This window comes from Biomphalaria glabrata, chromosome 13, assembly GCF_947242115.1.
Source record: "Biomphalaria glabrata chromosome 13, xgBioGlab47.1, whole genome shotgun sequence".
NCBI lineage: Eukaryota > Metazoa > Mollusca > Gastropoda > Planorbidae > Biomphalaria > Biomphalaria glabrata.
In genome coordinates this window covers 694,232-714,961 of record NC_074723.1, presented here as the reverse complement: position 1 = coordinate 714,961, position 20,730 = coordinate 694,232, and the positions used below count along the sequence as shown (strand labels likewise).

General features: G+C 34.3%; 1 pseudogene; it reads left to right on the top strand.

Annotated features, from left to right (window-relative positions):
- LOC106071576 (dynein axonemal heavy chain 6-like) overlaps positions 1-20,730 on the top strand; it is an 85,506-nt pseudogene that overhangs the window by 26,380 nt on the left and 38,396 nt on the right.

Sequence of the window (20,730 nt, the reverse complement as noted above, 5' to 3'; positions counted from 1 at the left end):
TCATCATGATCGAGGGTCAACATGTCCTAGAGCAATTTTTAATACATTAAATTAACTAACTTTTGATTGATTGAAATTAAGAATAAGAACAATTTCAATGTTTAACTAATGCATGGTGACATTATAGTCTAAAACTGACCTAATGTTTCAGTAGTATTAATGTTTAATTACAAAATTTCAGAAAATTGAACTCCACTTTTAGAGCAATTAAAAAAACAGTACAGTCCAATAGATGTAGGTTGGTAACAAAGAAGTGGCAGGGGCTATAATTGACCATCATTTATATATGTTTCTATAAGCATCTCAACTGTAGTCTTACATTTTCGATAGCGCATCAGATTATGTTTTTGAGGATTTGTGACGGCCTGCCCTTTTGACTTAAAGCCCCGCCTTTACCTACATATTTATAAAATGTTCTTTCAGAGTTGAAGATAATTACTTCCTAGTCCAAACCTCCTGCAGGATGACAGGAATGGGAGCGGGCAGGGTTTGAACCCTGGACCATCGATAAATCTGAATGACAGTCCAGTGCGCAAAACGCATGGCCAGACAGCCATCCTATCCTTAATGGCTGACATACAAGACCATAGTAGTAACATACAACTCTTGAAAAGTACCAGTATAATTACATCTTAATTCCTGCTCAAAACTTTGATCAATGTTCATTATTCATACCAATGTCCTTCTGTCATGCTTTTCTCTGTGTACAGGTGCACCTCAAGGTAAACGAGTGGTCATATTTATTGACAATCTCAACATGCCCAAACTGGACACGTACGGCTCTCAGCCACCTATTGAACTTTTACGACAGTATCTAGACTTTGATGGTTTATATGACAGAGAAACAATGACCTGGAAAGAGATTCAGGTGCTAAAAATAATTGCGAACGTTTTTTTTTTCATAAAGGATAACAAAATGTTTACTGTTTGAGTGCATGTGTATGAGTTGAAGATTTTTGATTAAACTGATAATAATAATAGTTTTATTTATAAAGCGCTGTTAACAAACAAAATGTAGGCTCAAGGCGCTGTAATAACATTACAAACACAAACACGACAATAGAAATAAAAAACTAATCTAAAAAAGTTTTAAACAAGTAGGTCTTAATGTTCTTCTTAAAAGTGGTATAGCATGTTGTCTGTCTGAGATCAATGTGAAGTGTGTTCCAAACCTTGGGTCCGTGCACTGAAAAAGCCCGCAGACCGTAGCTTTTGAGGGAGAAACATGACACCACTAAAAGCGTTGAGTCCATTGAGCGTAGGGCTCTCTGGGGGACTTATGGAGTAATCAGTTCTCTAATGTACAGGGGCATCTCATTGTTTTTATATACACTGATGACAAAGTGTGGCGACCTTGTAATCGATTCTTGTAAACTGATGTACCTGGCATGATAACAACAGCCAAAGAACAATGGGGAGAGTCTTGCAATGTGGACCACTTTTTTTTACCCTTTATATATTTAGAGGGTAGCATTCTTAATATACTGGCTCGCCATGATATAAAATGTTAAATAATTTTAAAAGATTCAGAATGGCTCATACTGGAAACCCTCTTTGACTGCAATTTTGAAATCATTAAAACTAATTCCACCTTGGACTGACAAGCTGTGAAGAGACTATAAAGTTGTTTTAAATAGGCATAAATATAAAAGTATTCAATTTTGTCATTGCAAATATCATTTAAAGAATTCACCTATCCCTTAGCCTGTTTAACTGTTGGGACACCACGCATGATCTGTCGACTGTCTTTCTCCATTCCTCTCTGGTTGTTTTTTTTTGCCTTTAATAGAATCTCTTTCAATGACTGGTCATCCATTCTTTTATGTTGTCTTCCTATCTCTTTCTGTGCTGCCTCTTCTATTTCCTGGTTCTGTTCCCTGCAGAAAGTTTTTTGCGAGCCCTGAAGACCTTGTGGTCATTAAGGAATATGGTCATAAAGTTTTAGTTTTCTGTTATTGACAGTGGTTAGCAGGTCATCTCTGGGCCCGATTGTCATTGTGATCCAGTATCTAATCTTTTGTTTATGTTTCAGTCTTTGTATGTGATAATTAGGATCATTCTGTAGCATATATCTATGGCCAGGATCCTCCTCTATAGTTCTGCAGTTCAAGCATATAAGAATGTGGCCATGGCCAAAGTCTGATTTAAGTGTGGAGGGCTATACCTTTGTCTTTCTAAATTGCTATGAGTTAACCAAGTGCTCCTGTGAACTGGCCAGTAGTTCAGTTTTGGTTTCTTTATCTGAAACAATAGCTCTTAGGTATTTAAATTTACTTGTCAACTTTCTTTAAGCCTCCAATACTAATGTCTGTTGGCTATTAGAGTCATAATTAGTGTTTTTTCAACATTGATTTGCACACCCTATGCTGTGGAAGTCTTGTCTTTGAGCAACTAGTAAGCTAGTCCCTGCCAGACCATCTATGTATTCAGCAAAGCACAAGTTAGTAATTTTTCTTCCTTTAATGCTTGCAGTACCTTTGTAACCTTTGATGTTGAAAGCCTTCTTAAAATCTATTAAGACTTGACAGAGTATCCTGAAGCTTAGGATTTTTTTTCTGTTGTGCTGTGACCTTGTCTAAAACCTGCTTGTCCTACTAAAATTTTTGTCATCTATTGGTTTTAGATGGTATAATATAATTTTTAACAGGACTTTGCTGGGATGGCTTATGAGGCATGGTAGTTTTGACAGAGTTGCAAATAGCCTTTTTTTTAGCAGGGTGATGATGAATGATTGAAACCAGGGCTTGGGCCAGTCTCTTGACTGCCAGATCCTGTTGCAAATCTTAAAAAGTGTCTTTATCATCTTTACTCCTCCAGCCTTGTAGAAACTTACCCCAAAAAAAAGTATATATGTGTGTGTGTGTTAATGTCATTAAATGATGGGATAGATTTTGATAAGAGAATAAATAGGCTTTGCAACACAAAAGTTCAGATGATCAATTTAATTCAAATATTTTCACTCAGCAAAGAGTTTCAAGTAGCACTTTTAATATTTAACATTCTTAAAGATATTTTGAGTGTTTATTTCACTTAAGAAATTTGGTTTGAAATTATAGTCCTGTTTCTGAATCTATTCTGAAGTGAAAGTTGGGCTACCAGAAGTTATATTATCAGAATTATATAGAGAATTTAGTGCTGCCAAGAAGGTACAGGTGTGGAGATATATAGGCTTTCACAAAATAATCTATCATCAAACCAGAGAAACCATTACTGACAATCAGCAAAGTGGACATATTTAATCCTGTGTTCAAGATTCCATGAAATAATCTTTCAAATTCTCTTTTAGTCCATTTTAAAAGAAAAAAAGCTGATGCACTGCTACACAGCTTTGTGCACTGACTCAAACAATTTTTTCTGTTACAGGATGTAACCCTTGCTGCTGCCTGTTCGCCTCCTGGTGGCGGTAGAAATCCTGTGTCACCAAGGTTATTTCGACATTTTTCCATGTTCACCATCCCATCCCCAACTGAAATGAGCCTAAAACAGATGTTTTTAGTAAGTTGTTTTTTTTTATGGATACTTTTCTTTAGTACAATATTTGTTTTTGCTTTTTATGTGTTTTCGATGTTCCTTCAAAATTAAAAGATTATTACATTGTAGCCCAAACCTCCCTCAGGTAGTGGAGGATGGTGACTGTGTTTGAACTAGGAACCATTCAGACAATAGTCCAGAGCTCCTACCGTATCATCAGGCAACCATTTTAACAAGGGCCTCACTTAAACATGTTATAATTTAATTTTTAATGGTATTGATATTTTATACTTAAAATATTAATATTGAGTGTAATATGTATTTTCAGTTAAAAAATAGTGATTGTAAATTGTATTGACTGCATTCTCAAATGTCAGGGTAAACTGCCTGGTCATTTAGTATTTGTGAATGTTGTCATGTTGGTCACTCCTGTCAGGTCTGGACTAGGATGTTCTAATCTTCAATTCAGATAGAATGTCTGTCCTGTAACACACATTGAAATAAATTACAATTTATTGAAATATAAAATGTTTTCAACTATTTGTGGAAAAAAAAAAGATAATTAGATAAAATATAACTTTTTTGACTAGTAAATTAAAATACATTTGATAAAGACTTTGTTGGCCTCTTTCAGTCATTGAACAAAGTATTTACTTAATAATAAAAACATAGTTTAGGTTATTGGGCCTATTATGTTTGACTTCACTTTTACTTCCAGGCAATCATCAATGGGTTTTTACTAGACTTCTCTCGCAATGCCCGTACATTAGCTGAACCAATAGTCAACTCAGCTGTTGAACTCTATTTTAGAATGAGCTCAGACCTACTTCCTACGCCTGCCAAATCTCACTACGTTTTCAATCTGAGAGACCTTTCTAAAGTAGTCCAAGGTCAGCATTCTACTTTATAAATTGTCTGCTACTAAGCATTTAAACAACAAAATTTCATGAAATTTGCACCTTTTCAATATCCCATATTATAATAATTACTGTTGATATAATTATAATTAATTGCAAGATGATATGAAAATAGCTTTAAAATACCACTGAAAATATTGTTCGACTAGTACTGTGAATCAGAAACTATGAAAAGAAAACAAAGCTTTAGAATGTCTAAGTGAAAGAATTGTTGTTTGAAAATTATTATCACCTCGAAGCTCGAGAGTGACCAGAAGGCCTAGAATGCAGACTGGTTCTGATTACAAATAAAAGTAAACTAACATTATTGAGAAACAGCTCTTCAATGAAGAAGTTGATAAATTCAATTTCATATCAAACAACTTTAAATAGTTCCACAATAAAAGCACAGATTTTTTAATTAGAGCTACATTAATTTACAGTAACAAAAGCAGGGGGTTAATTAAACACATTTTTTAAAAATAGATTACAAAGTCTCACAAAAATGGTTTGGACTTTCTGAATTTTTTTTTTTAATAGTATTTTTAGATTGATATTTTCATAGGATGAAATTATAGCAAAAATTCTATTTCTTCTTTCACTTTTACTCTTTTTTTTTTTTTTTTTAACAAACCATTTCCTTGTAATTTTATTGCTAGAATCTCAATTTCATTTTCTGTTAGAATTTTCAAATTTGTAATGACATTTTATTGTTTTGTAGGTATATTGCAGGCTGATGCAGGAATCTTCCGTGAAAAAATTCAAATTGTTCGTCTATTTATTCACGAGACTCAAAGAGTGTTCCATGATCGACTGATTAACAATGAAGACAAGCTTTTCTTCCACAAACTTATGGCAGAAATTGTGTACAAAACATTCAATGAGGTTATGTTTAAATTACTGTTATCATTATTTTTAATTTATTTAATTATTGTTTCCAATCTAATCAGTAATGTTAATTAGAACTGAAATAAATACAATCATCAATAGAAGTAATAGCATCAATAGAGGCAAAATAATCTTTATTAATAACTCTTTAAAATGTGAACATTTAGGTCAATGCTCTTAAATTGGTGTAAGAAGTGCAAACAGTCTTGTTCCTATTCATATTACAATGTGAACATTCATTCAGATTGATGAATGTTTGTATAGAAATTTATTCCATTGTTGATGAGCTTGTCATTGTGTTGTAGTTCTAGTAAGCATTTAGCTTACTTGATACAAAACTCTAAATAAATTTTGAAAATGTTTCAACACCTACAATCAACACACATTCTGTCTCTCATCTCCTACTTCTTTCATCAGCTGCTAAGCTTCTTTTACCAACTGTAGAAATCTGAATTTAGCAGCAACAGTTCTCTGTCAATACAAACATGGGCACACACTCCATAACATACATGTTTAATAGTTTTTAGTTAGCTCAGTGCAATGGAATCTATATTTCATTTAAAATGGGGGGGGGGGGGGGGGAGAGAGAGGATCTGTGAAGAGTGGCGGAAAAGCTTAAACTGCTGTGCTATCCATCAAAGGGGCTCAAGCTCATAACCCGACTAAGATCTGAGTTGTGTTTGCTGGGTTCCTGAAGGCAGCACAGAAATTTCTCACAGATAGCCCATACTCTCACAAAAAAAGAGATTGGACCATAGCGCACTACCATAAGCATGAATAATGAAGCTACAAACCAGCCTAAATCTCATTCATTCTCCTGACCTGAACTGAGATTGTCAAGATCTTACTACCCTATTTATTAGACCATCATTTTATCACTTGGCCATCCTATCTAAAATACAAATGTCAATTTTTTTTAATTTTTAAAATTAACTCCAAACAACTGACCCTCATCAAATATCAATGCCAGTAAAGAATTCTTTTAATTATTTTCAGAACTTTGATCCGCATTCGTTTATCAAAGATCCTTTACTGTTTGGTAATTTCATGAAGATGGGATGCCCACCAGAAGAGAAATTTTATGAGGAGATATCTGACATGAACAAACTTCAACATGTTTTAGGGGAGGTAACAAACTGCTATTTAATGATTTCTAAAATTTATATTGTGTAATGAAAATTTCATATGAAAATATCAAAATAAAACGATAAAGTTCTAGACATTTGGAAACTTAGTTTTATACTTCAAATAGTTACATAGGTATAATGTTTTTAACCATTTCAAAAGTTATCATCAAGCACTTTATAGTCTAACCTCTATATTTTATTAAATCATCTAAATTAAAATATATAGAACTCTACAAAGCTTTTATACTTACTTATGTAAAAATTCCTTCTGTTTGAGACAGTATCTAGATGACCTTAACCTTACATCACCTAAAGAAATGCGTCTTGTGTTCTTTATGGATGCAATGGAACATATTACTCGACTAGTCAGGATGATTCAACAAGAAAGAGGCAATGCCTTATTGGTTGCAGTGGGAGGAACAGGAAAACAGTCATTAACAAGGTTCAATATATAAATATCTTTAATATTTTTACCAGATTGTTGAGTTAAAATAATCATTTTTTTACAGTTTTAAAAGAACATTTATATATACTAGTAGATAAAAACACACCTAAGTATGTGATTTTTTTTTTTTGTGTGCAGATTGTCTGCCCACATGTGTAACTATCGCTGCTTCCAGATTGAGCACTTTCGAGGCTATGACTATTCTTCATTCCACGATGACCTGAAAAAATTTTATGATACAGCAGGCATTCAAAATAAACCCACAATTTTTTTATTTACTGATACACAGGTTGGCAAAAGAGTTTTTATATATATATATATATATATATATATAGAGAGAGAGAGAGAGTTACGTATGTATGTGAATATCTGTGTGATCATGTGTGTTTGTCAAACTGTATGTATGTGAATATCTGTGTGATCATGTGTGTTTGTCAAACTGTATGTATGTGAATATCTGTGGGATCATGTGTGTTTGTCAAACTGTATGTATGTGAATATCTGTGTGATCATGTGTGTTTGTCAAACTGTATGTATGTGAATATCTGTGTGATAATGTGTGTTTGTCAAACTAATGTGATACATATTAATTTTTGAAAAATCTAATACTGGTACTATACTATATGGCTTCTTCTATTTGAAAGACAATGGATAAGCCTAGATGTGTCATCGGTTTTAGTTTCTTCTTGAGACTGGGCAGAATCTGGTGTTATTAAACAAGCCAATTCTTAAGTGTCAATGTTTGCCACAGTTAGTGTATATGAATGCACCTGTTAAAGGGCTATGTGACAGGACAGCTTTCTTTATCATCTTTTTGTCTCTAGCTGCTTCATTCCTTTTGTTCTCAATGAGGTTTGTACCAGTATGCACAGTCTATCTTTATGCTGACCAATCTTGGGTGATGTTTGTACCAGTATGCACAGTCTACCTTCATGCTGTTCAATATTGGGTGATGTTTGTACCAGTATGCACAGTCTACCTTCATGCTGTTCAATATTGGGTGATGTTTGTACCAGTATGCACAGTCTACCTTCATGCTGTTCAATCTTGGGTGATGTTTGTACCAGTATGCACAGTCTACCTTCATGCTGTTCAATCTTGGGTGATGTTTGTACCAGTGTGCACAGTCTACCTTCATGCTGTTCAATCTTGGGTGATGTTTGTACCAGTATGCACAGTCTACCTTCATGCTGTCCAAACTTGGGTGATGCAAGTGACATGTCCAAGCCAACTTAGTCTTTTTCTGTGACATAATATTATAGATATTGTGGGTATTGGCTAGTTTCAAAACTTCCTGATGGGAGACACAAACCCTGCAGGAAAAGGACATTATGTGTCACAGGCAGTGCAAGGGTAAACTGTTTAATCTATCCTCGTGATGTATGCATGTTGACCAGCTCTCACTACCATTAAGAAGAGTTCACACTATGCAGCTTTTTTGGTCGCTGTGGTCAGTTTGGTATTTTCCCAGACATAATTAGAGAGTCTTGCCACTGCTGCAGAGGCTTTTTCTTGTGCAAGACTTGAGTCTTGGCGAGACTTATTGTAAGTCTGAACCCTTGACATGCAACTGCCAGAGCATTTACTAGTTTTTGTGATCTTTCTTGTGAATGATAGTTGTGCACCTTATTGTCACTGAACAGCAGTCCCTGATCAGGATATGCAGTTTCTTCATTTTGATGATAAGTCAAGACAGGTTAAAAAGCCATTGGATCTACTGTAGATAAAAGTAGATTGGTGTAAAATGTCTATTTGATCAGTTTCATAGTCATAAATATTTGATATTTAAATTACCTAAAAATTGTATATTGCATACACAAATATTCATTTTATGCCTATACTGAGATCATTAAAGGTAACAAACATTTTTAAAATCATTAGATCTATATGAAAACTTGATTTGTAAAATCCTGTATAGAACTATGCATATAGTACTTATTTTAATTAATTAGTCCATATTATTATGTCTTATTAAATATTTAGTGTTTATGCACTTTCTTTTTTTTTTCAATTAGCAACAATAGAATCTACATTTTAACTAGTTTTAGAAACTGTTTTTTCTTGCAATGCAACCCTTCTCCCATCCTCTTGGAATTTTTTCCAAAACAAAGCAATCCATTATCTTGAAGCCTTTCTCAGTACAATTACCTTTGACTATCTGTGTCTTGCCTTTAATTTGTTTAGATAACATTCCTTTACAAGTAGGTCACAATGATCCCCTCTAAATATGGCCACAACAAAATAACATCCACAAAACTTGTCTTACAAAAGATGGTGGTCAAATGCCTTGTCATCAATGTTTCCCTTGCACTAATTTCAATATAATTGACCATAAACATCAATAATCATACATGTGCACCACTGCTCAATAGTTTTTTAATGTGCTAGCTATACTACAACATAAAGACAGAAAAAAAATATGTGAGTTTTGTCATCTTTACAGATTGTGGTAGAAGAATTTCTAGAAGATATTAACAACATGCTGAACTCTGGAGAAGTTCCAAACTTGTTTGAACCTGACGAGTATGAGAGGTTGATAATAGGCTGCAGACCAGGTGCTAAAGAGGCAGGAATTCCTGAAGGAAATAGAGATGCTATCTATGACTATTGTATCCATTGTGTCAGGTACAGTTGACATTATTGTTTTAACCGTCAGGCACTTATGACCTTACTATATTTCATGTATAAATGACTCTAGACCTAACTGTATCCAGTGTGTCAGGTACAGTTGACATTATTGTTTTAACCGTCAGGCACTTATGACCTTACTATACTTCATGTATAAATGACTCTAGACCTAACTGTATCCATTGTGTCAGGTACAGTTGACATTATTGTTTTAACCGTCAGGCACTTATGACCTTACTATATTTCATGTATAAATGACACTAGACCTAACTGTATCCAGTGTGTCAGGTACAGTTGACATTATTGTTTTAACCATCAGGCACTTATGACCTTACTATATTTCATGTATAAATGACTCTAGACCTAACTGTATCCAGTGTGTCAGGTATGTTTGAACTTTGAACTTGTACCTGGTCATTTGACTTTTCTTTATCCATTTTTCACGTTCATTTGACTTTTCAATGTCCCCCTATAACAGTTTCATTTGGCTTGTTGATGGTCTATTTTGTTGATGATTATATATGTTAATGGTGCATGTGAGTTCATAGCAGACACAACAACAGAATGAATAAATAATATACTTGATAACGCAGGCTGATAACTTCAACAATTTAATGAACAATAAAAAGGGCACAGTCCTCTGTCGTTGCTAGCCTAGCGTCGTCCTCTAAGGCGTCTTGTCCGTTATTCTTCTAGTTCGTAATCCTACTCTGTTCTTACTCGTCACATCACTTAGGAAAAATCCGATTAACCTCAACTTCTATGCATCTTGTGTCATTACAGGCTTATTGTATTCACTGTCAGGTACATGTAGCTTTTGTTGCATTCAGTGTGTCAGATAAGTATCCAACATATCATGGCTAATGGAACCAAAAATTGTTCAATCCTTTACCCTTGGAAACTGCCTTGTTCATTTGAATGTGTGGGTGGAGGATATCTAGCACCTGTTCATAGAAAGTCATTAATTCATTGTCATCATGTTCAGAGAATTGTGCTTGTCACTTGACTGGTGTGTAGCATTACATACATATGGTCATCTTCACCTTACCCTGTCATTCAGTCTGTTGAACTGTTGGGGCACCATAAACATCTGTTGACAGTTTTTCTCCATTTCTCTCTCTATCAGGATTAGAGTTTCTTCTGTAGACAGCCCCATCCATTCCTTAATGTTGTCCTCCCAATCCTTTCCATTTACACCACCTTCTTTATTTCCCTGGTACTGTTACCTGCAGACAAGTTCTTGCGAGCCCTGAGAATCTCACTGTACAGTCTTAACTTGTGTTTTTTAACAGTGGTCAGAAGGTCATCATGGGGCTTGGTTGCCATTGTAAATTGTAATCCTGTTTTGGATTTCCAAGTTTGAAAATATAATCTTTGTATGTGATACAAGTTAACAATTTGTGCATGCATAGGTAAATATATATTTGACGAATGAACAGTCACAGTAAAAGTTAAAAGTTAGGATGGCTGCCTGGTCATGCGGTTTGTGCGCTGGACTGTCGTTCGGATTTATCGACGGTCGAGGGTTCAAACCCTGCCCGCTCCCATCCTCCGTCGTCCTGCGGGAGGTTTGGACTAGGAAGTAAACTATCTTCAACTCTGAAGGAACATCCGAAACATGTAAAACATTATTTTACAAAATAAAAAAAAAAGTAAGACAAGATGATTAGAAGGCACTCAAGAATGAACTATTAGTTGCAGATTTGTTGAGAGCAATTAAAGTGAATTTAGAGTATAGATATCATGTTGTGATAGAGTCAACACTTTTACCCTTTAGATCTTCATTTGGACATTCTTAAAAAGAAAACAAAAGAGCTGAAATTACAAAAGTGTTAAGGTCTAAAATTAATGTGCATAACTAGATTAACAAGGAATATCTGTAGACTGATAAGATAGAAAAATTATTTTGATGGTTATGAAGAAAACTTTTCAGAGAAATAAATTCTTTAAGACTCTGTACTGTTGTAATATTTTAATCCAGACATAATAAATTTGTTTAATATTATTTTCTGTAAAGCTGTCCTTTAAATTTAATTGCACTTTATCGGTCTGTATTTTTTTCCAGAAATAATCTGCACATAGTATTGTGCATGTCTCCGGTGGGCTCTGCCTTTCGATCAAGATGCCGGATGTTTCCATCTTTGGTCAACTGTTGCACCATAGACTGGTTCATTGAATGGCCGAAAGAAGCTCTTTTAGGAGTGGCACAGTCTTTCTTTAAAACCTATCTTTAGGATGTTCAGATGAAATCAAAGTAAGTTTTACACTAAATTATTATTTTATTGAGCATTAGAAAGAAAATGTGATTCTCAAATATCTATGATCATTAACATTCACTCAAGTCTTCAATTGAAAAACTTGACTTGCATTTTTCTAGAAACTACCACTTAAAAAATATGAAGCAAACTAATCTTCAAACAAATAATGTTTACTATTTAAGTAAACAAACAAAACTCAATAGTTAAAATTGTTCTTAAAAAAATATTAATATTGACACTTAATACAAATAGACATACAAGAAATGTTTAATTTAGAGCAAAACAAATTTGAATATTTTGTAGCAAAATATTTTGTCAACAAGTTACAATTAAGTGTAGCATCTGAACCATTACAACAAGAAAGTTCTTATTCATTTTACATTGGTGTTTTATCAAAAGGACTTGATTACATAGGTTTGACATTGCTATTTTATTGCCCTAAACACATATTATATAGAGGTTCCTCTTTCTGAACTTGTGATCTATAAAGGCAGATGAATAAAACTTGTGTTGCCTGATCAAGCAGTATTTACTCCAGACTGTCATCTTGATGGTCCTGGGTTCAAACTCTGCGCACTGGTTTCCCCTGTCAACCTGAAGGAGGTGGGGGCTAGGAAATAAGGATATTCTATTCTGAAGTAACATCTGAAACATGTTAAACAAACAAAGCTTATCTGTTTCTATAACCAAAGGTTAACTAGGGTGTCACGTGGCCAGCACAATGCCAACTGCCTTTTCTTTACCTATCATATATCAGGTACCCATTAGAGTTGGGTGCACTCAGGGGCCTCAAAATAAATCATATATCAGGTACCCATTAGAGTAGGTGCACTCAGGGGCATCCAAAAATCATATATCAGGTACCCATTAGAGTAGGTGCACTCAGGGGCATCCAAAAATCATATATCAGGTACCCATTAAAGTTGGGTGCACTCAGGGGCCTCCAAAAAATCTCAAAATTAAAACTCCAAGTCTTCACTGATTTTCAAACTTGAATCCCTCTCATCAGTTTGAAGCCAAGTGCTTCATCACTTGACTATCATGTCCCACAAATTGTGTAATAGTTTGAGTATTTCATTTACAGGACAATGTATCTAAAATGTGTGTAGAAATTCATATGAGTGTTACAGAAATGTCAGAGAGATTCTTCACCGAGCTAAAGCGTCGTTACTACACCACACCCACTTCCTACCTTGAGCTGATCAACCTGTACATTACCATGGTACAAGAGAAAACAAGGTACACTCATTTCTTCTAAATAAATATAATTTGAAAGAAGTGATCATAAATTGCACTTCCTATTAAATCCTAGAATAGAAACTACCTTCTATTGTTCTAATATTTCAAAATAAAAATGTCAGTTCTTCCTTATAAATATTTTTTTATTAAATAAAGCCAGACTTATTTCACATTTTTGGATGTTATTAATGTAAAAAAAAACATCTTGGATTGTACTAAATCTTGCTCTTCCTTTTCGACCATTGCACAAATCTATCCTTTTCGACTATTGCTCAAATCTATCCTTTTCGACCATTGCACAAATCTATCCTTTTCGACCATTGCACAAATCTATCCTTTTTGACCATTGCACAAATCTATCCTTTTCAGAGAGACTTATCTCAGCCCTTTATTCTTTCTCTATTTTTTAATCCTTAAAGTAATGTTCTTTTGCTTGACTTTGACATGAGTATATATTATTGGTTTAGAATAAGTTATTAGATTTGTCAAAAGAGGTTAGTTAAAAATAGCTAAGTTGTAGTAGAGCTGATGGTTGTAAACATAGTGAGCTAAATCTGGATATAACTGAAGTTTGATCTTTCTATCTAAGTTATGACTGTCACTAAATGGTTCATCTCCTTGGTTCTGGATGCACTGATATATATTGCTGGTGGCTAATTCTTAATGCTTGTAAAAAAATGTTTATTTGTAAAATGTTTTACATGTTTCGGATGTTTCTTCAGAGTTGAAGATAGTTTACTTCCTAGTCCAAACCTCCCGCAGGACGACTGGGGATGGGAGCGGGCAGGATTTGAACCCTCGACCATCGATAAATCCGAACGACAGTCCAGCGCGCAAACCGCACGACCAGGCAGCCATCCTTATCCTAATGCTTATCCTAATTAAGTCATTTTTTTATGCTACTACTATAGTGCACTTGCAGGTCACAGCTTGGACTGTGTAGCCATGTAAAATACTGTACTCCTCATTAATCTTTGGAATCAAAGAAAAAGCCTTACTATTATTATAGTGCAGTTGTATTAAAAAGTGATATTTCAAATGATGTCATTATAAGTGTCCATAGACATCAATTAGTTTTATAGTCATATTTAAAGCTAGGATTATCTTTAGTCATAATAAGAGTAATATATTTGTCACACAGACATCTTATAATGCAAGCACAACAAAAGAACACTAACATATTAGTTTAGGCTGTAGAAAATGTTAATAGCTTTACTCATGTTGATTTATTTAATACCCTTCTGTTGCATATATTTCTTGTAGTAATATTAAGACTGCTCGTGAGAGAGTAGCTAATGGACTTTCCAAACTGTTTTCAACCAATGATTTGGTTGACAATATGAAGAAAGAACTTGTTGCTTTAGAGCCTGAACTTAAACAGAAGTCTGCTGACACTGCTGCCTTGATGGAAAGACTTAAAATAGATCAAGAGAAAGTTAATGTTGTAAGTTGACATTTGGAAATAGGACGTTTCTATTTATAACATAATGCATTATTTTTGTGCATTCATCATTCAATTATTTTTACTATTTAATTTTTGAAGTTGGGACAAGTAATGTTGTATGAGTTCAAGTTTCATTGAATGATGGAATTTTAATAAATGATCATCAGGTGTATGGTAGTATTGGTAATTATTAAGAAAGTATAGGATGATTGCTGTCAAACTCTTATTTAGCTTTAGAAAAAAAAAAATATGTATATATGTTCAAAGAGAGACAGAAATGAACTTTATATTATCACTATATTTCAAATAGGATTACAAAACTTGAATAAAGAACTCAGAATGTTCATAAAGTTTACTTTAAAGAAACAATCATGTCAAAATATACCTTTACCTTATCCCTTAGTCTGTTGGACAGTTGGGTCACCAAGCAAGATTTGTCGACCGTCTTTCTCCATTCCTCCCTTTTTTTGCCTTGTTTAGAACCTCTCTCAATGGCAGGCCTGTCCATTCTTTAATGTTGTCCTCCCATCGCTTTTTCTGTCTGCCTCTTCTTCTTTACCCTGGCACTGTTCCCTGAAGGAAGGTCTTTGCGAGCCCTGTAGATCTTGTAATGTGGCCAAAGGTTTTAAGCTTTCATTTTTTCACAATAGTTAGCAGGTCGTCATGGGCTCCGATCGCTACAGTAACCCTATCTCTGATTTCTTGGTTTGTGATGCGGTCTTTGAATGTGATGCCTAGGATCCTTCTGGAGCATCTCAATTCCATTGCTAGGATCAAAATATAATTTGTACTTTAAACTTACTGATTTTTAGTAGTAATATAGTATTTTTAAAAAATAAAATTGTACATAGGTTATCGTTTACTAATTGTACTTTTTAATGATACATTTTAAGATTTGATGAACTAAGGGCTGTTTTTGGCAATTAGTATTTAAAAAAAGAAAGGACAAGCTATGGCTGAATAGTACCTAACACAACAAAATGCAAATGTACCTGATTCAATTAATAGATATAAAAGGGGTGACGCTATTATGTAGATAAATTATAGTTGAGGTCTGAAGCCCTATGACTTTGTTTGGGACTATTTATTGTTTGATTTGTAGGAAATAAGAAGAAAACAAATCTCTGCTTTTTTGTATATTATATTGAAATTCAAGGGCTATTAAAATTACTGTTCTTGTTTCAAATACCTGAAAAGTCAGCACCTCTAGACCATGAAAACATCACCTTCACTTATCCCTTAGCCTGTTCAACTGTTGGGACACTACACATGATCTGTAGACCATTTTCCTTTGTCTTTTGCCTTAAGTAGAATTTCTTCCAGTGACGGGTTTGTCCACTCTTTGATGTTGTCTTCCATTCACTTTCTTTGCCTTTTCTTCTTTTTCCTGGTATTGTTCCCTGAACAATTGCAGTGTAATAAAATTCACTGATAATAACAATTAAGAGTTGAGTGATTATTAAAGTTAATATCTGATGTAGAAACCAGTCAACATTTAAGAACATAAGACCTCCATCAGTATTTCAATGCACTAATGAGATTCTAGGCTGCTTTTGATCTATCTATTACTTTGTTCTGATTAGGCTCAGAAATTGCCGCTGTGGATTGTTTCAAACCTCTAATCAATATGAAATATTTAATATGTATGGGTAACATTTTCTTTCAATTTATCAATCAGGTTCAGAAACAGGTGGCTATCGATGAAGCCAAAGCGAAAACAACTGCTGAAGAAACTCAGGCTATAGAAGATGATGCTCAGCGAGACTTGAACGAGGCGCTACCTGCGCTGGAAGTTGCAGAGAAAGTAAAACATTTTTTATGAATTACAGACACTCTTTCTAAACAGAAGAGAGTTATAGATTAAGCATATCCATTTGTTAATCTAGTCATGTAAGTTAATAACAACTTAAACTCACCTAAGTCTTGATTGTCCTGGATGATTCAGGCAACATGTTCCTTGCTGCAATAGCAATAGGGAAGAAACACTTGTACCAATTGTCCTACCAGATGGAATAAGAAATGTTACTTGTTACTTTATCTTTGTGTCTTTTGGAGTATTTCATTAGGTTGTGCTTTTGTATTTTTAAGTTATGGTTGAGTGTTTTATGTATTATTATTCCATCCCATCCCAGTGGCGCTACAGCTCTGGCCTACTTCAACACATCCTTCCATTCAGATCTCTCCTGGGCCTTTCGTCTCCACGCTCTAACCCCAAATTGTTGCAAATCTGCTTCCACATCATCAATCCATCGCATTCGGGGTCTGCCTTTGGGTCGCCTGCCTTTTGTTTTTTGCCTGTATATGATTTTCGCTCCTCTGTTATCTGACATTCTTTCAAGGTGACCTGCCCAACGTAGTCTTTTCTTTTTATTTTGGTCACTATTGGTGGGTCTTCATACAATTGATATATCTCATGGTTAGTGCGTGTCATCCACTGTTTCATCCTGTATGGCACCATAGATTTTCCTAAGAATTTTTGTTCCCAAGTATTAAGTAAATTTTCAGATGTCTTAGTCTGTGTCCAGGTCTCACTTCCATGCATTGCTGCTGGTCTTATTATGGTTTTGTATATTATTTTCTTGGTTTTCCTTGAACTATGTATTATTATGACTTGACTTTTGTATCTTCTGTCTTTCACAAAGTGTCATTACATGACAAGGTAGTTGTTCCTTCTCTGTCATTGAACAAGGATCTCATTTTCTTTTAACTCAAAGACTGCTATGGAAGATTATCTTCATTTTGAAAAACAAGCCGCACACATGGCATGAAAAGGTTGGGTCTCTTGAGAGTTGCCCACTTTGATAAAACAAAATTTTTTGTAAGAATGTTCTTTACTGATGACCATAATCTCCTTGTCTTCAATCTCATAATGCTGCCATACACGACTTCATGCCATGAGGTGCAATAATAAATAGCATTTCACAGTCATGAATGTCAATTTCATTATCTTTGTGTCTTTCTGAGTAGTTTATTAGATTTAGTTTTTGTATTTGAAGATTCTGGTTCAATGTTTTATGTATAATTGCTACCTTACTTTTGAATCTTCTATCCTGAAGGCTTTCTAGATTTAGTGATTTTACTAAAGGTGTTATTCTAGTCAAATGTGAATATTATTTGTTATGAATCTCACTGATCTATTTTGTGTCTGTTCCAGTTTCTTAATGTTTTCTTGAGTTGAGGGGTCCCAAACAGAGGATGCATATTCTATTATTGGCCTAACAAACATTTTAGTTATGCTTAATGCTTTGTTTGATTTTTTGTTAGTTTAATCAATATGGGGATTCCATGGCAGTTTTTCATTTATCATAACACCTAAGTATTTTGCGTTTTTAGTCTGTGTTACTGGTTAACCATGAATAAGATAAGTGGAATTTATTTGTTTTAGTTTTTATAATAAGGCTCAAAAGTAAAGTAGCAATCATACATAAAACACTGAACCATAATCTTCAAATACAAAAACAAAATTTAATAAAATACTCTGAAAGACACAAAGATAAAGGCACATTCCTCGTCCCATATGCTAGGACAAATTTGTACAAACACTCCTTCTTCCCTAGTGCTATTAGAGCATGGAATGGGTTGCCTGAGCTAGCCAGGAAAACCAGTGACTTGGCAGAATTTAAGTCATTGGTTAATATGCATGACTAAATGCATGATGCGTAGGACGTAATCATCTTCTTTTTTGAAGTAATGTCTGTATTATATAAGATTAAGATTAATAAGAATGACTATGATCTGTTATGACTCTGTGCTTTCAGGCTTTGTTAGCACTAGACAAAAATGACATTGCTGAGATACGAGTATTTACCAAACCTCTAGAACTTGTTCAGACAGTTCTAGAAGCTGTTGCCATTCTCTTAGGCAACAAGTAAGTGGAATAAACAAACGAAACATTAATGTTTTATACTTGGTGAACGTCTAATGACCGTGACCTTCAGTAATTCATTGCACTAAAATGTTTTTCAGGACAGACTGGACAAGTTGTAAAGCCATGCTGGCAGACACAAACTTCTTTAAAAAAATTTATGAATATGACAAAGAAAATGTCCCAGCTGCCAAGCTGGCTAAAGTCAGGAAATATACATCCATGCCAAGTTTTGTACCTGACGTTGTAGCCAAAGTTTCAAAGGTAACTTATTTTATTGTCAGAGGAATCATTAAATTATTTCTAAAAACTCATTAGACTGAGTCCCAAAAAGCCTGTGGAGTCTGGGAGCACATGAGGCGCCCTGACTGCACTCCCCGTGGTGGAGGCTGTCCAGGCCTGAGCAAGCTATTATAGCACAGTGCAGGACAGGCCACTGTCCTGTTGCCTCATATTTCTCGCGGCTATGGCCAAATTTTGATTCACTGTGCCCCCGCTGCGGGGAAGAAGAGGAAACCCTGCCTCATATTCTATTTGACTGCCCCAGACTTGCTGATCTCCGTCTCGACAGGTCTGGGAAACCCAAAATTCTCAACCTGTATGGCGACATGTATGCACTACGCAAGACAGCAGGGTTTCTGTCCAGGGCTTTTGCAAGAGAGGATTTGAGCCTCTCAAGCCCTCACTCTAATGGAGTTTGATGATTATGATTAGACTGAATAATGAAAAAGTAAAAAGCTGGCAACACATGCATTCAATGGACAAAAAAAAATGGAGGATCTAGATTTCACAGAGGATATCTGCCTCCAAAAACTACAACATGCTCATTTAAAATGAAACAAGATCATTATAGAAGTGGAGAAAACTGATTTAAAAATCATAGAAGCACAACTACAACTTCAAGGAGAAAACCTAGTAGAAAGAGATGATACTGTCTATATTGAAAGCATCATAAGCAAAGAGGGATGATTAACATAGATGTTTAAAATTAGATCAACTAGGCTAGTCATGTGTTTAATATTCTACAGAAGATCTGGTGTTGAAAAAAACACAACAAAATGTGAATGTGAAATCATTTCTTTTATTTGGATCAGAGACTTGAAGAGTAACACAGTCTAACATTCACCCACAAATGTTGTACTAATAAAATGATCTGTCTGATAAGTTAAGCCCACAGTATGTCAAAACAACTCCACTTTTCATTGAATGTTGTTTTGTTTTGTTTGTTTTTTTTCTTCTTTTTTATTTGCCAACCAGCAATCTTCTAAGCTGAAAAACAATTTCTGTATTTGGTGTGAAAAAAAAATGTCTATAGATGCATTATTGTTTTTTTTTATTTAGTAGACATTATATTTTGTAATTACATTGTTTATGGAAAAGTTTCATAGTGAATGTAAATCTTAAATCATTAACTACTTATCTGAAAATATTTGTAATATAATGTTTTGAAGATTCTTATGACCACCGAGTAATGATGGAATGTTGTTTGATAAATCTATTCTTCGTCTAGGCTTGTAAAACTTTAGTCCTATGGGTTCGAGCAATTGATGTTTACTCTGCTGTAGCTAAACAAGTTGAGCCAAAGAAACAAGCGTAAGTAATTGGAAGTCAAAGGATTAAATAATTAGCTGACAAAGCATTAAATAATTAGCAGTCAAAGCATTAAATAATTAGCAGTCAAAGCATTGCTATTTTTTAAATCATTCTAGGTATAAGTAAAAAAATATTCAATTATATTTGTTTTCTTAGACTTATTTTAATATAACTTTAGTGGTCATTACTTAGTAAACTTTGTACTAAGTCATAATGTTATCACTTTGAACATGGGATATATATAGTTTTATTACAGAAGTATATGTATAGTTGGTATATTATTATTACAAGATGTATTATCTCTTCCTTGTCAGACTGGCTGAGGCTCAAGACGTTCTCAATGAGGTTTTAAGTGTCCTCAAAGCTAAACAAGACCTACTGGCTGAAGTGGAGAAACAAATTAAAAATCTTCAGGCTGTCTTTGACAAGAGTATGGCTGAAAAAAAAAGTTTGGAAAGAAACATGGCTGTGACTGCCGCCAGATTGAAACGCTCTTCCAAACTGACAACAGCCTTAGCTGATGAACAAGTAGGTTATTTTAAAATCTATGAGAACTATTATAACATTAAAATATGATTCTTAGTCAGACTTGGCCTACTGGGCGTAGTTTTTATAATATCAAAGATAAATTGAAATGATCAAACAAAAATATCACCTTGAGGAATAAATTAACGATTTGAAAATATGTGCATTCATTCACTAAAACCATATTTCCATATTGGAGATGAGACATGCATGACACACAATCTTGGAAAGAATTGTGAGACTACAATGATTTTGTCACTTTCTTGGTGTGATTTTTTTTCATATTTCTACTTTAAAAAATATACATTTCAGTAGCTCAACTATCTTTGAATCCCAAAACAACATCTCAAT